The 16,418-nt window shown below is 41.2% G+C and overlaps 1 long non-coding RNA gene and 1 pseudogene across 1 annotated transcript in view; one reads left to right on the top strand and one right to left on the bottom strand.

Annotated features, from left to right (window-relative positions):
* LOC127483289 (uncharacterized) overlaps positions 1–16,418 on the top strand; it is a 37,383-nt gene that overhangs the window by 9,229 nt on the left and 11,736 nt on the right. The window contains exon 2 of the long non-coding RNA XR_007909436.2: positions 12,651–12,725. This is a non-coding gene — a long non-coding RNA (uncharacterized lncRNA). The remainder of the gene's footprint in view (positions 1–12,650; positions 12,726–16,418) is intronic.
* LOC100349685 (small nuclear ribonucleoprotein Sm D1 pseudogene) lies at positions 7,327–7,860 on the bottom strand (annotated as a pseudogene).

The raw sequence follows: 16,418 nt of genomic DNA, 5'->3' as shown, positions 1-16,418 counted from the left end.
TACATTATCATATTTCTTTTCTTTTTGAAGATTATTTATTTATTTATTTATTTAATGAGTGGAAGAGTTACAGGCAGAGAGAGGGAGAGACAGAGAGAAAGGGCTTCCATTCTCTGATTCACTCCCCAAATGACCACAATGGCCACACCTGGGCCAATTCAAAGCCAGGAACCAGGAGGTTCTTCCAGGTCTCCCATGCAGGTTCAGGGGCCCAAGCACTTGCCATCTTCCACTGCTTTCACAGGCCATAGTAGAGAGCTGGATCAGAAGAGGAGCAGCCAGGACACAAACCAATGCCCATGTGGGTTGCCAGCATCACAGGCCAAGGCTTAGCCTACTACACCACAGCACCAGACCCATATTATTATATTTCAATATACAATTATTGCTGCAACCAAACAGAAACAAAGAAACCATACTATAATTAAAAATTAATGCCACTCCAACTTCCTCCAATACCACACCCTGAGTGGGTGAATGTTAACAATCTGTTTTAAAATGTTCATATCTTTGCTTTCCTATTTCCTTTTTCTTGGCTGGTGACCTTATGGTCCCCTTTGACTTTTGACTTTTCTCATAATGATAATTTAATTCTTAGCGTTCGTGATGATTCTTGCATTTGCTTTCATTGTCATTGAACTGATGATTCATTATAACGGTCCCCTAATTAGTCTTCTCCACTCTCTATTTTGCACTCTACTATTTTTTAGAGTTGTTTTTGTGGAGTTTCAATTGGCTTAGCATTTTTAACCTGCATTTTCAATGACTCTTTTCTACAGAAAAAATAGCAAAGTCTAAAACTGACAGTAAATACCTAGCCAGTATTTCTCTTATTTCTCATTATTTGATGATTGCAGCTGTCCAAATTCACACACACTCATACACACACACTGCACAAATCCCCTTCATCCATGGTTTCACTTCCCGCAGTTTCAATTATCCATCATGGACTAGGGTTGTCGGCAAATACACGATGGAAAATTCCAGAAACAGCTAGTAAGTTTTAAACTGCATGCCATTTGGAGTAGCATGATGAAGTTTCACTCTGTCCTGCTCCACTGCACCCAGGAGGTGAGCCCTGCCTTTGCCCAGGGTATCTGCACTGTGTAACCATATGCCTGTTAGTCACTTGGTAGTCATGTCGGTGACCACAGCAGTGCTTGTTTTCAACTAACTGCCCTCACTTGGGAGATCTGGATTGAGATACCGGCTCCCAGCTTCTCAGCTAGGCATTGTCCTGACTGTTTGGGCATATGAGGATTGAAACAGCAGATAAACCCTGTCTCTTTCTTTCTATCTTTGTCTCAAAACAAAGCAGGCACACAGTTGAATTCAGAATACTCTTATGCTTGTACTGTAACAATGATGTGTAAATCAATATGAAAGTTAAAAGGCAAAACTATTAAAAATAACAGTAGCTATAATAATTTGTTGAGGAAAATGGAATATAAAAAGAAATTTTAAATGTGGTAAGACGAATGGAGTTAATGTATAAAGGTTTTCATTTTTTTTAATGATTTGTTTGTTTTGCTTGAAAGGCAGGGGGAGAGAGAGAGAATGAGGATTTCCAATTGGCTTGCTGGTTCACTCCCCAAACACCTGTAACAACCAGGCTGGGTCAGGCCAAAGCCTAGAGCTGGGAACTTAACATGGATCTCCCACAAGGTGGTAGGGACACAACTGCCTGAGTGTTCACCTGCTGCCTCCCAGAGTGCACATTAGCAGGGAGCTGGATTGGCAGTGGAGCCTAACCTTGAACACAGGCAGTGCAATATGGGACACAGACATCCCAAGTGGTGGCTTAGCTGCTTTCCCAAATGCCTCCCTTTTAAACAAAGTTAAGTTTTATCAGTTTAAAATAACCTGATATAACCTATTATAACTTCAAGATATTTTGATAAGCCTGATGGTAAGAACAGAACAAAAGCCTGTAACAGATAGACTAAAAATAAAACCAAGTAACCAAACAAACTATACTATTGGAGAAAATTACTTCATCACAAAGGAAGATGGGGGAAAGGAAGGAAGGCTCTGCAGTTACTAGAAAACAGTGAACAAATGGCACTAAAAATTACCTTGCATGTAAACAGACTAAATTCTCCAGTCAAAATACATAAGCTTGTGGAAGATGGCCCAAGTCTATGGACTCCTGCACCTACATGGGCGAGCTGGAAGAAGCTTCAGGCTCCTGGCTCAGTTCTGGCCGTTGTGGCCATTTGAACAGTGAACCAGTGGATGGAGGACCTCTCTCTCTCTCTCTCTCTCTCTCTCTCTCTCTCTGCCTCTCTGTAACTTTGCCTTTCAAATAAATAAGTAAATCTTTAAAAAAAATGAAACTTTCTCAACACAATAAAAAGCATATATGACAAACCCATAGTTAACATCAGATTTTAGTCATTAATGTGTATGTATACAGTACTGTTTCAAAATATTTAAGGCAGTGACTTATAATTAAAAAGGGGAACAGGCAAACCTAACCATTAAAGCAGAGAGTCAGTGCTCTCATATTAGTACTTGATAGAAGTCAAAAGAAAACCAGTGGGGATATGACCTGAACAACTCCTTACTGACCAGCTTGAGCCAATTACCATAAACAGAACCTTATGTCCAACAATGAAATACCATGCTTAAACAAAATTTGGCTTCTCAACACACGCATGCAGTCACTGAATCACCCAGAGTCACAAGTTAATGGTGCTAGGAGGGTGGAACCTTGATCCAGTTACGGGATTTAGGAGAGGGCTCTGATGGAAGTCCTTAGGTTATTAGAATCATGCCCTTGGAAAGTCGTTCTGAGGGGAATGTTGATTGTAAAACTCTGAGTGCCTGGCCCAGCTGCCCACTCTGCTTCCTGGCTCACCAACTGATGTTCCCTCTACCCATGTTCCACAATCCACTGCCTGCGGCATACACTGAACCAATGGGGCCACCCTATCTCGGACTGTGAACCTCCAGAACCAGAAGCCAAAATAAACCTTCCTGGCTGAGTAGCTTCTCTCAGGCATTTGTTACAGTGATGACAACTTGACTAATACAGCATGTGTTTCTTTCCAACGACTTGGAACGACATGCCATGATTTTTAACAGCCCTCGTCTCAACTGTTGAGGAACAGTGTTTTATTTTTTTTTCTTCATTCTATTTGTTAAACTCTCTACATAGTGTAGGGTTAATCTTATGAGCATAAAGTTGACCATAAATAGGTCTTTGTAAAAAATAAGAACAGGAATAGGAGAAGGAAGAAGAAGAAGAGTGGGAGTGTGGGTGAGAGGGAGGGTAGAAAGTATCGCTATGTTCTTGAATCTGTACATATGAAATATACGAAATTTGTGGACCTTAAATAAAATTTTTAAAAAATCTAAAAAAAGATGGGCCCTATCCTGTACTTTAAAATAACTTTCAACAATTCTGAAATTATTAAAATCATATACAGGATGTACTCAGACCACAGTAGAATTAATATAGAAAACAATAAAAGCAATACATCTATAAAAAACCCAAGGTATTTGGAAATTATGAGGCCAAAAAATCCAAAGCATTTAAAACTTAATAGCTGGCGCCGTGGCTCACTAGGCTAATCCTCCACCTTGTGGCGCCGGCACACCGGGTTCTAGTCCCAGTTGGGGCCCCAGATTCTGTCCCGGTTGTCCCTCTTCCAGGCCAGCTCTCTGCTGTGGCCAGGGAGTGCAGTGGAGGATGGCCCAAGTGCTTGGGCCCTGCACCCCATGGGAGACCAGGATAAGTACCTGGCTCCTGCCATCGGATCAGCACGGTGCACCTGCCGCAACACGCCGGCCGCGGCGGCCATTGGAGGGTGAACCAACGGCAAAGGAAGACCTTTCTCTCTGTCTCTCTCTCTCACTGTCCACTCTGCCTGTCAAAAAAAAAAAAACTTAATGATAATAAAATCGCAGCATATTAAAAATTGTGTGGTTCAGTTAAACCTGGACTTAGATAGAAATCATATATCTCTAGATGAAAACAATAGAAACAAAGGATTGAAACCAAGCATTCTCCTTATAAAATAAAAAAGAAGCAAACTGAACTCAAAGTAAGTGGAAAAAATAAAATAAGATAAAATTAAATATAAATAATAAAGAAAATTTACAGAAAAACCCATGAAATCAAAAGCTAATTCTTAGAAAATAGCAGAATGAATATAATTGAGAAACCTCTAGCTAGTTTGATCAATTTTAAAATGGCATGAATATCAACTTTAGAAATAAAAAGAAGACAGTAGTACATGTATTGGAGACATTAAAAAATATCAGGGGACTATTATAAACAACTTTATGCCAACAAATTTGACAATTTTAATGGAATATGAAAATTCCTTGACAGACACAGATAACCAACTGACCAAGGAAAAAAGAAAATTTGAAGATCACTATGACCATTTAAAATTTTGATTCTTTAAAAAAAGTTATTTATTTATTTATTTACTTATGTGAGAGGCAGAGAAAGAAAGAGAGATCTATCCTCCATCCACTGGTTTACACCCCAGATGGCCACAGTGGCCTGGCTGGAACTTCATCCAGGGTCAAAGCCAAACAGCCAACAGCCGACAGCCTGGAACTTCATCCAGGTCTCCTACATGGGTTGCAGGGACCCAAGCACTTGCACCATCTTCCACTGCCTTCCCAGGCTCATTAGCAGGAAGCTTGATTGGAAGTAGAGCAGCCAGGATGTGAACTGGTGTTCTGATATGGAATGCCAGCATTGCAAATGGCTATTTAACATGCTGTGCCACAATGTTCACCCCCCATATATTCTTAATTATAAACCTTCCACAAATAAAATCCATGGCTGTGTGGCTCCAATGATAAATTCTGTGAAACATTTAAAGAGAAAATAATGCCATTTACTCAATTTCAGAAAATGGAGGAGGGGACACTTTCCAACTCCTCATGTCTAAGTCAGACAAAAAAAAAAAAAAAAAAAAAACACTGGCTTTATGAATATAGATGCACAAATCCTTAATGAATTAGCAGATGAAATTTACAGATGAAAGTCAAAAATATGTAAATAAAATGATAATACATTATGATTAAATGAGGATTATGCAATGGTTGTTTAGTACTCAAATGTCAGTGTAGACACGGGTGCTGTGCTGTGGCAGGTTAAGTTACCACTTGGGATGCCTGAATCCCGTATCAAAGTGCCAGGTTAGAGTCCCGGCTACTTTGCACTTCAAAGCCAATTTCCTGCTAATGCACCCAGTAGGCAGCAGATGATGGCTCAAGAACTAGGTAGAAGGGGTTTCTGGCTCATAGCTTCAGCCTGGCTTCACCCTTGCTGTTGTTGTGAGCATCTGGGGAGTGAACCAGTGGATGGAAGACTTCTCAATGTGTGTGTATGTGTGTGTATGTGTGTGTGTGTGTGTGTGTGTGTGTCTATCTGAATATCCCTTTCTCTCTGCCCCTCTGCCTTTCAAGTAAATACATTTTTTTAAAGTGTGAATGTAACACAGGAGAGTATTTGCTCCAGTTATGTAGACCATGAACTTATTAATCATTAAATACATATCATTTATAATTTTTCAGGGGACTAACATTATTTTGGAGCTTGGAGAATGATGCCCTAAAACATGGCAATTTTTGAGCATGTTGAACAATCTGAGTTAAAGTAAATTGCAGATCTTAAAAGCAGGAAGCTCAGAAATGAACTAACTCTAATCTTTTTTTTTTTTTTTAAGATCCAGATATTTATTCCCTCAACTTCTAAATTTACAAAAGATGCGGAGAAAAATTACATACTGATTGTATTTTGCCCATGCCAGTTCAACTTGAATATTCATATAAAGTTGTCTTAATTATTAATTTTATACATTCTTTTTTGGATCAAAGAATTTGTATTCAAACTGGCTGATCTGTAATAAAACAGGTAATTCACTATGGGTTAACTTATGAACAAGAGGACAGTCAATTGTGGAATAATCAAGAAATTTAAATTTACTTGATGAGAGTGGATACCTTTAAATATTTATGACAAGATTTATGGTAACTTTAAAAAACACACACACACACCATCTCCTTGCTATCACTTTTTTGTATATAACCTTCCCCCAAAGCCTAAACTTTTAGATAACACTTTGCAGAAAATCTTCTTGTTTACAAAATAAACAAAAATCCATAGGCATATTGAGCAGAAATGTAGATTTAGGCTCCCCAAATGCCTCAAAGTAAGGTTTTTTCTTAACATATAAACAAATGGTAGTAAGCTTTACAAGGAATTATACACACCAAGAAGCATTTTTCTCTAAGCTTAACCAATTAAATCCTTAATAATAGAAAAAAAAATCATTTTGCTGTCAAATAAAGATTTTTCTCCCTTCTGTTTTTAAGGACTCCTTGAAAAAGTGCTGGAAAGGGGAGCCACTTAGGTGCCTCCACATCAACAGGTTTCATTATTGCTCATAACTGATAATCTACTGAATATTAGCTGCAGTTTCAACTCAGAGGCACGTAAAACTATGTTCTATTCAGAACTTCTATAAAACTAAAGAAACAAAAACAAAAAACATTATCTATGACAACACAATCAATGACTCCTGATTCAAAGATGATTACCACCTTTTACCAGGTACCCAAGTCTCCAAAGAGTGAAACTCAGAAAAGCAGAATGAATGTTAGCCCTTATTCTATCATGACTTGAGTTTCTTTTTTTTCTTTTCTTTTCTTTTTTTTTTTTTTTTTTTTTTTTTTTTTTTTTTTTTTTTTTTTTTTTTTGGACAGGCAGAGTTAGAGAGAGAGAGAGAGAAAGGTCTTCCTTCCGTTGGTTCACCCCCCAAATGGCCGCTACGGCCGGTGTGCTGCGCCGATCCGAAGCCAGGAGCCAGGTGCTTCCTCCTAGTCTCCCATGCGGGTGCAGGGCCCAAGCACCTGGGCCATCCTCCACTGCCTTCCCAGGCCACAGCAGAGAGCTGGACTGGAAGAGGAGCAACCAGGACAGAATCCGGCACTCTGACTGGGACTAGAACCCGGGGTGCTGGCGCCGCAGGCGGAGGATTAGCCAAGTGAGCCATGGCGCCAAAATAATGACTTGAGTTTCTACAGTATCAAAAAGAATTTATGGTTTCACCTATAGGTAGGTTCCACAGACAGGAGTCAAGAGTAAAGTAACAAAATACATATTCAGAGCATGTGAAGTAAAAAGGTACGTGGTTGCTCTCTTTCTATATATATATATTCATAATAGAAAAACTGTACTTAAAAAATTAAAGTCTGATCATCAAAGAAGGGAACTATCTAAGAAATGCTCAGGTCTCACAGGGCAACTTCATGAATATGAAACTACTAGAACCTCAATATGATACAGTCAATAGACAATTCTGCCCAACATTTATGTTTATTAAAAAGTGACATAAACAAACAAAGCCTGTACAAAAGAAATCCCCAATCACTCATCACTCTGAAACAGTAATCTTGAGAGACATTATCTCCTGGGACCCCCTCTTCCTCTGCCACGGCCACGTCCTCTTCCTCTACCCCGGCCTCGGCCTCTTCCTGCAACAGCTTCCCTTTTCTTAGATTTCACCTTGGGTTCAACATCCACAAGTAGTGTATCCAGAGGTAAACTGTCCGGTAGAATAAAATAGCAAATGTTATTTCCTCGAATACTCAGTGTTTCCAGCTGTACAGGTTCTCTGTTCTTCAGGGTCATTTTCACGGCTTTAAGATGCGTATTCATGCTGACATCTACACCTGTGATTGTTCCATGGACCTGTGTTCCATTCTTCAATTCAATGGTTACAGTTTCATGACTCAATTTCATCAAAAATCTCACGAGCTTCATCGTAGCGGCGCAATCGTCCTTTCTGCTCGATAACGCAGAGAATGCAACTACCGAGGACCGGCTAGGCGTATGAACCTACTCTAATCTTTTTTATTCCTGTCCCTTCAAGAGCAAGAAGGCTCTCTGGAATTCTCCTTATCTGCATTAAGACCGAATTGAAAAATGCCCTTCTATCTCCACCTGGAAATCCTCTCCTATCTCAGAAAAGAGGACTGAGGAAAGTAACCACAGTTCAGTGGACTTCCATGACCAGATACTGTCTGTCCCTTGGGCCTGTGCAAATTCCAAAGAGATGACCTCTGAAGTCATGATTCCCCTAGTAATCACTTAATAGCCCTCGGAATTGCCTACACTCCTCTTTCCTCCCCTCCCCTATAGATAAAGGGGTATGCAAGTTTTGGAATAATGTTACATACACAGGAGAATGATATCCTATGGCTCTCGTCTGTGCCATGATTTTATGCTTTTGCACATGAATAAATCTGTATGTCTTATTATTGAACATCTGAACTCTCATAGGGCTGAAGTGACATTTTCCTTCACCTTTATAACAGTAAGCAAAAACATCAGTGCCCCTATTAGCACCAATAGTTGTGTAGATTCGAAGAATGATATTGTGGGGGACAATAACAAAAATAGAACTCTTGGCTCTAGAAGTCAGGTTTTTTGTTACTGAGGCAATACAGCACTTTGACTTAGTGCATAATTACCTTCCTAAAGACTTTAATTTCAACCCATCTCTTTTCTCACCACTGTAAACAAAACTAAAGTTATGGTGGTCTGTTCGCAGGCAACAGCCCCTTTACCCACACAACCCTTGGAAGTTTGTGCCATGATTTTCCAACTTTCCTTGCCTAGCTCCTCACCTATTTTTATTAGGTAGGAAAGTAGACATTAGCCTATGTATATGAAAAGAAGCAAAGAAGAAAAATGGGAAGTTCACATGGTGGAATGAGGGAAGAAACAAAGAGGCATGCCTTGGAAGCAGTGTGGCATTCACACATCAAAGGTCTTGCCCACATCTGCTAACCTTATATGTGGGCCCCCAGCCCTCTCCCAGGGGCACCTCAGGGGACTTGTCCAAGCTCTGTCAGGAGTAATATTAGTTCCAATAACATTGTGCTGATAAAGCCCTTGGAGGAGTTTGATAAATTCCACACCTGGAAAGCCCTCTGTCCAGCAACATCCCAGAATAAGAGGGAAGAGAAAGAATGGGCTCATACCCATAAAAACTTCAATCTTAATGCAGACTGGGCTGTTGTTTTTTTTTTGCTGAGATACCCTCCTGGCCTGCCAGGTAAAGTTTGTTCATCAAAACTCACCATTTTTTTCCTTCCAGTCTCTGGCTCATGTCTGAAATACCATTCTCATGGGAAGACAAGTACCTACTCCAGCCATGGCTAGTAACATAGCTTTGGCAAGCCAGCCGGGGCAGATCAAAAGTGGGGATAAGTCTGAGCAGCCTCAGCTGATGACTTGCGGAATGCTCCATGTCAGGCCTACTTCTGTCCTTTCTCTTGCCTTGTCTATCTCATTCAACAGCGGCCCCAGTCTCTTTTCACTGCACCCACACAATAATGGGTCAAGCAGGTAAATGCTATTTGGGCATTCCCTTCCAGAAGATTTCCATGGTGGGATAAGCTGGGAATGCCCAATGGGGAAGATTGCATTAGGCATCCCACTGCCTCAATTCAGTGTCCACATTCCATAGGCACATTGTAAATCATGCACCTGTCCACTGCCTGAAGCCAATGCTGTTAGGAATCTATTACAGAGACGGAGGCTTACCCACTCTCACTCTTTTTTTTTTTTTTTAACTAGCCACCTTGGCCTTTCCCTTCTCTGTCCTGTGCAGTGTCAGCCATGCAGTCTTCTTGCTGCACACATGCAGGCACAGGTCGTGTAGTTAAATGCAGTTAGGGCACATGCTGCAAGAAGGCTCCTGTAGCAGAATAATCTGGGTGTGGAACAGGAAAATTACATTCGGCACCCGGCCAACCACACACCCATCCACTCCCTGCAGATGATCCCATCAGGAATATCTTAAAGGAGACAGAGGCCATTCACTCTCTGTCTTTCCAGCTGACTACCAAGGCCCATCTTGCTTACGACTTCCTGGTGTGTATTTGCTACCCCCTCTGCATCTCAAGTGTTGGGAAGGGGCAGGAATGTTGTGCCTGCTCAGTAGCTGAGGCCCGAGGCCCAGCGTTAGTTGGCACTATCTTTATATGTTAAATTCCCTGCTAGAGGAAACCATGGGCCACTGTTTTAAAAAGCTCTGCAAGAACTGGTCTTATATGGCTTGTCTTAAACAGCTGGTTTTACTACTGACCATTCACCTTGCATAGACCTGTTTTCCAACTCCATCCTATATCTTTTCTCTAGATTGGCAAGGGCAGGCCTTCTGGCCCCTCTGACTCAAAAGGTGGTTTGTTTTGTTTTGTTTTGTTTGTTTGTTTGTTTGTTTTACAGGCAGAGTTAAACAGTGTGAGAGAGAGACAGAGAGAAAGGTCTTCCTTCCATTGGTTCACCACCCAAATGGCCACCACAGCCGGCGTGCTGCACCAATCCGAAGCCAGGAGCCAGGTGCTTCTTCCCGGTCTCCCATGCTGGTGCAGGGACCCAAGCACTTGGGCCATCCTCCACTGCCTTTCCGGGCCACAGCAGAGAGCTGGCCTGGAAGAGGGGCAACCGGGACAGAATCTGGTGCCGCAACTGGGACTAGAACCCGGGGTGCCGGCGCCTCAGGCGGAGGATTAGCCTAGTGAGGCCAGCTCCTCAAAAGGCTCTCATTTTCTGGCTTTCTAAATTATGGGTATTTCTCTGCCTATCTATTAAGAGCCCTCTGTTCTGAGGTCAGGGCCAATATATACCTTGTCTGTCATGCCCCTCCTTCCCCCATTATAGGTCCAAGGTCTGAAAGGAAAGAATAGTCCCTGAAGCCCTGTTGTGCTTTCTGAAACACAGAAATTGCTGAGTTGTTCTAATTGTGAGCACGACTATTTTAAGTCTTTTGTCATCCACAGTTTTGATTCTTCTCTGGAAATATTTGCAATTGGACTCAGGGTGTTATGTCTTTTACTGAAAACATTGTTGGTTCTATGCTTAAATGTTTTCCTTTCTAGGCTTAAAGATTTTCCTGAGATTTCTAGGGTTTGCAACACTTGGTAAAGTATAGTTGTGTAAACAAAGATAAAAACATTTATCTGTTTTCCTACTTAATTCCTCCAAAATTCAAAAACTACTTTAAAGGACAATTCTGTGTGTTCTTTGTTAGAAGATATTTTTCTCTTAATTTAGAATAATAATTTTTCTCTTAATTTAGAAGTGTTAGAGGATTCTTCAAGAATGTAGATTCAAGAAACCAGTAGGTAGGACAGAAAAAGAGAATGTGGAGAAAGCCAAAAGCATAAGAATGTACTTTTGGTGAGGAAGGTTAAGAAAGAGATTTTTTTTATAGAAAAAGAAACTGAAGTAAATAAGAATATTGTAGAATGTTTGCAGAAGTTGAATGTTGTGTGATATTAAAAGGAAATTATTTTAAATCAGTTCCTGTGTCTTAGTAGACCAGATGAATTATTATCTGATTTCATACCTCCTTGTTTCTTGATGTATTTAACTGCCCTAAATAATGGAATGATGCCATGTGCTAATCCTCTTAATCAAAGCTTTATTCTTGAAACTGACCTAAGAAACAAGGATCTGGAGCCAGTGCTGTGGCACAGTGGGGTTAATGCCCTGGCCTGAGGTACCAGCATCTCCTGTGGGCACGGGTTCCAGACCCGGCTGCTCCACTTCTGATCCAGCTCTCTGCTGTGGCCTGGGGAAGCAGTAGAGAATGTTCCGTGTCCTTGGGCCCCTGCACCTGCATGGGAGACCTGGACGAGGCTCCTGGCTCCTGGCTTCAGATCGGCGCAGCTCCAGCTATTGTGGCCAATTGGAGAGTGAGCCATCGGATGGAAGACCTCTCTCTCTCTCTCCTCCTCTCTCTGTGTAATTCTGACTTTCAAATAAATAATCTTAAAAAAAAAGAAAGAAACAGGATCTTATATGCCACTGGGAACATTTCTTGTGTTTTCTATTGTCTTGATAGAGTTTCAATTGCTTGGAGAAAACTGAATCAACTCTGATATGAGATGCTGCTCCAGGTTGAGCTGAGCAGCCTTTAACTGGGCTCTTTGCACCCAGACAAGACTCAACAGCTCTCTTCTCCAGGATCCCTCTCTTTTCTGGTTGTAGCCAGAAGGGGGAAGTCAGAGCACTTCCATCTGTTTCTTGCCTTTCCTCCTCCCTCTCCTCTTTAATCCCAACACCCCCAGCCCCGGAGGATTGGTTTCCTCCCTTTCTCTGCACACCCTGAAGAAAGAAAGAGAAAGAAAGAGAGAGAGAGAGAGAGAAGAGAAAGAGAGAGAGGAGAGAGAGAGAGAAAGAGAGGAAGGAAGGAAGGAAGGAAGGAAGGAAGGAAGGAAGGAAGGAGGGAGGGAGGGAGGGAGGGAGGGAGGGAGGGAAGGAAGGAAGGAAAGAAGGAAGGAAGGAAGAGAGGGAGGAAGGAAGGAGGGAGGGAAGGAAAGGAGGGAGGGAGGGAGGGAGACTTAGAAAATTTTACTCCCTACAAAGCTTTGGTTTTAGGTTTATTGCCTTATTTCAGGTCCTATTTTAAATGTCCACAAATGAAGCACTGTTTTGATTCATTTTTGTCTCTGGCCATGAGGCATATGGATGTTTCATGTCAACTGAGAAAAAGGCCATAGGAGATAGCGCCACAGAGAACCAAACAACTCGAATACAGGAGGCCAGCCTTGGAGCTGGATGGAAAAATCCTAGAGTCTTTTAAATGTTTTTTCTTTTTTCTTGCCAGAGTTGAAGGACTTGATGTTGGATGGAAACGCTTGCTTACCTTCCTTCTGGACACCAGGCTCTGTCATCGTGTTCTGTGAGTTTTATTGCACGCTTACCAAGTGATTTGTTGTGCTTACTTAACTGTGAGCTTACTGCATGAAAAATAAAAGAAAGCTCCTGGTCTTTAGGAGAAAAGCCCTTCCAGAGGTGCATATCTCCCAATAAAACACGTAGCCATCTGTGCTTCCTGTATTCATCTATGTTCACTCTGTTTGCACTGCTGCCCAAACCAACACGGCCGTGTGGCTGTGTTCCAGGTGGAATGACACTACACATTTCAACTGGGTTTCACAGCTTCTGCCTTCAAAAGGAGAAACAAACAAAACAAAATTGCATATCTCACCTTCACGGATTAAAATCTAGTTGGAACACCACATGGTAACCAGAAAAACATCAAGCAAAGTGCCTGAGCCGTTGAATCAGTTTCCAGGTTTCTGCTTAATTGTGTTAATCGGTGAAGGGAATAATGTGTTAACCAACAAGTTTTAAAGCTGGGTGAATTTGGCCTCCTGGTATAAAGTAGTGTTTTCAAGAGTCAAAAACAAAAGCTCAGCGAAGTCAATCATAAGGCCAGTTGGTAAAATTCTTCTAGAAGCCAATAGATAATTGGGGGGGGGGGGGGGGGGGATGTGTACACTTGTACCGAATGTGAAAATATTAGAACCCAGGCACTCCGATATGGAATGTGGCATCTCAAGCTGCCTCTTAATTGCTGTGCCAAACAACTGCCCTACTAAAAGGTTTTTCTGACTCCAACACTCTGTAGGAAAAAATAAAAACATTTCCATTGCACCTTGAGATTTTTTTTACAACATTCTATAGCTGGATGAGATCATTTAGTCTAAATTATCTTACACGTGATAAAATCAAAGGTCCTCCAAGGTTATGCAATTTATTCTGGTTGCAAATATTTGGTGCAATATTTGAAATGGGTTGTCTGCATTTTCTCGTAAACCTCACTATTATCAGTGTCTGATAACGGATTTCTTAGTTCACTAAGTTACTGCCTTTTGAGGTTAAATTATTGGGTTAACATGATATAAAAGCAGCGTGCCTTCCACACTTTTACCCAACAAAACCAATAACTACAGAAAAATGGCAGCCACAGTATAAACTCAGAAGTCTATAGTCAGAATAGGCTTTCCCTCTGTAGGGAGAAGCTTATTCCTTGAGGTATATTGTGATTTTAAGCCTTTGAACTTGATTGGTACTGAATAGTGTGAAAGGAAGTAGAAAAGTATTATGTGTCTCCTTTGTGCCTTTTTCTGAACAGAGGGTTCGCCCATCCACTGGGATTCCTGATCTGACAATGAAATATTATGTTGTTTAAAATGATTTATTTATTTATTTATTTGAAAGGCAGGGTGACAGCGTTAGAGCGAGAGAGGGAGCTGGGGTAGGGGAGACTTCCACTCACTTGTTTATTCCCCAATGCCACAATAGCCAGGGCTGAGCCAGGTCCACGCCAGGAGCCAGGAACTCCATCCGGTTCTCCCACATACAAGATGTCAGGGACCTTGGGCTCTCTTCTGCTCCCTTCCCAGGCGTATTAGCAGGGACCCCTGCTGTGGAGCAGAGCAGCCAGGACTCCAATACAGCATGCCAGCATCAAAAGTGTTGGCTCAACCCTGTATACCACAAGGCAGGTCTCCTGAAATATTGATTTTACCCATTAGAACCATTCCTAACAAACATTTTAACTCATCTTATATATTTACTATTAACATGTATTTAATTATTCTTAACAAACATATATATTAACAAACAACCATATATATTGGAAAGGCAAAGATGCCCACCGAGATTGAGAGGGAGAGGAACAGAGACAGACAGCACACTCCTATGTGCTGCTGGTTTACTACCCAAATGCCTGCAATGGCTGGGACTGCAACTAGAGCCAGAAGCCAGAGATGAGCACCAAGCCCAAGCACTCCACCTTGATTTGAGATGCAAACTTAGTCACCAGGCCAAACTCTCCCTACCCTTTTAGAATTATTCTACTCTCCCTAGCCAGATCTTGCAATATCAGTGCCTCCTTTTCTCCATGCAGGCTTTTCCATGAATGTGATACGTTGTATGACAGGGGTCTGGAGAAAGTAAAAGCCATCTGATATGCTTAGCAACCTAAGGAAAGTATTGCAAATGTGGCTACAGTTAGCACATTAGAAAAATTCATGAGGAGTCCTAGTCCCATGTGTTATGTTGTTCAGTAAAGGACTTCATACTTTGTGGTAGTTTCACTGCTAAACATGAGCTAGGAATTGTGCTCATAAATTAGATATTTTGCTTGAGCTATGAAACAAAGTCCTAAGTGCACAGAGCAGAAACTTAACACTGCTGTATTCATCCCAGCTTTTGACAAATGCATTATCAGTCATTTAAGAAAAAGTAAATGGGAGCTGGCACTGTGGCCTGTGGGGTTAAGCTGCCACCTGCAATGCCAGTATCCCAAATGGGCACTGATTCGAGTCACAGCTGCTCTACTTCTGATCCAGCTCCCTGCTAGTGCACCTGGGAAATCAGTAGATTACTCAAGTCCTTGGGTCCCTACCCCCACATGGGAGACCCAGATGAAGCTCCTGGCTCCTGGCTTAGGCCTGGCCCAGCCCTGGCCACTGTGGCCATTTGGAAAGTGAACCAGGGAAGGGAAGATTTCTCTGTCCCTCTCTCCCTACTTTCTCTCTGTAATTCTGCCTTTCAAATAAATAAATATTTTTTTAAAAAATGGGAAAAAAATGAAATAGAGCTTATAGTAGATACTTAAGAGAAGGGAAGACTATCTCAAAATGTAAGAGAAAATAATTTTATATAAGAAGCGAATTCTAACTTTAGAAAGCAATTGTTTCATAGGTCTCTGCTAAGTGTAGGAATGATGTAGCTTCCATGAAATGGGTACTTTGAACCATTAGGCTAAGATGACACAAATGATACCCAACTGAATGGGAAACTTATGTAAGTAAAAGTAAAAAAGAGATAAAATAGTGAAAAGCAAAACTAAAACTAAAACCCTCCATCTAGAAGTACTAAGGACTATAACTAACACTCCTGACATCAAATCAGAAATCTGGGGAGCGAACTCGAGATATTCACCAAGAAGTCCTAGAATAAATTAAGACAGACAGACAGAGAAAGGAGAAACAGAGACAGAGATTTCTTGAAACAAAATGATGAAGGTCAATAATAATCTGATAGTTGATGACAACTTAATTCATTTAATTGATAGCTATTTAACATCTATTATGTTTTAGGTACATGCTGGGAAAATTCATACAAAAAAGAAATCAGAATGGTTTAATAAACATCATGCAGAGTATAAATGAAGGCAAAGAAGATACAGACCTGAGAGAGGGGATCATTTTGTATTGGTAAAAAAAAAAAAATGCTTATGCATGAAATGCCCTGGCATTAAGTAATGTAATATTTTAAAAGTTAGAATTATGGAGAAAATTAGAAAAGTAAGCACTTAGTGGAAACTTGAAAGTTGCAACCTACTCCAAGGGATAGAAATGCATATGGGTTGGACATCTCTGCATGAGGATGCCTAGGTACTAAGTTACAAAATACTAACAACATCTTGCTTAAGCCCTTGCCACGCAAAACAGTGTCCACAGGTGGGTAGAATGGGCATCACTGGGGAACTCATTAGAGGAGCAGAATCTTGGAGCCCCTCTCACATACACTGAAGCAGAATCTACGGTCTAACAAGATGCTCAGGTGATTCACATGC

This window comes from Oryctolagus cuniculus, chromosome 8 (genome assembly GCF_964237555.1).
Source record: "Oryctolagus cuniculus chromosome 8, mOryCun1.1, whole genome shotgun sequence".
NCBI lineage: Eukaryota > Metazoa > Chordata > Mammalia > Lagomorpha > Leporidae > Oryctolagus > Oryctolagus cuniculus.
This window is presented reverse-complemented; position numbering and strand designations above follow the sequence as displayed.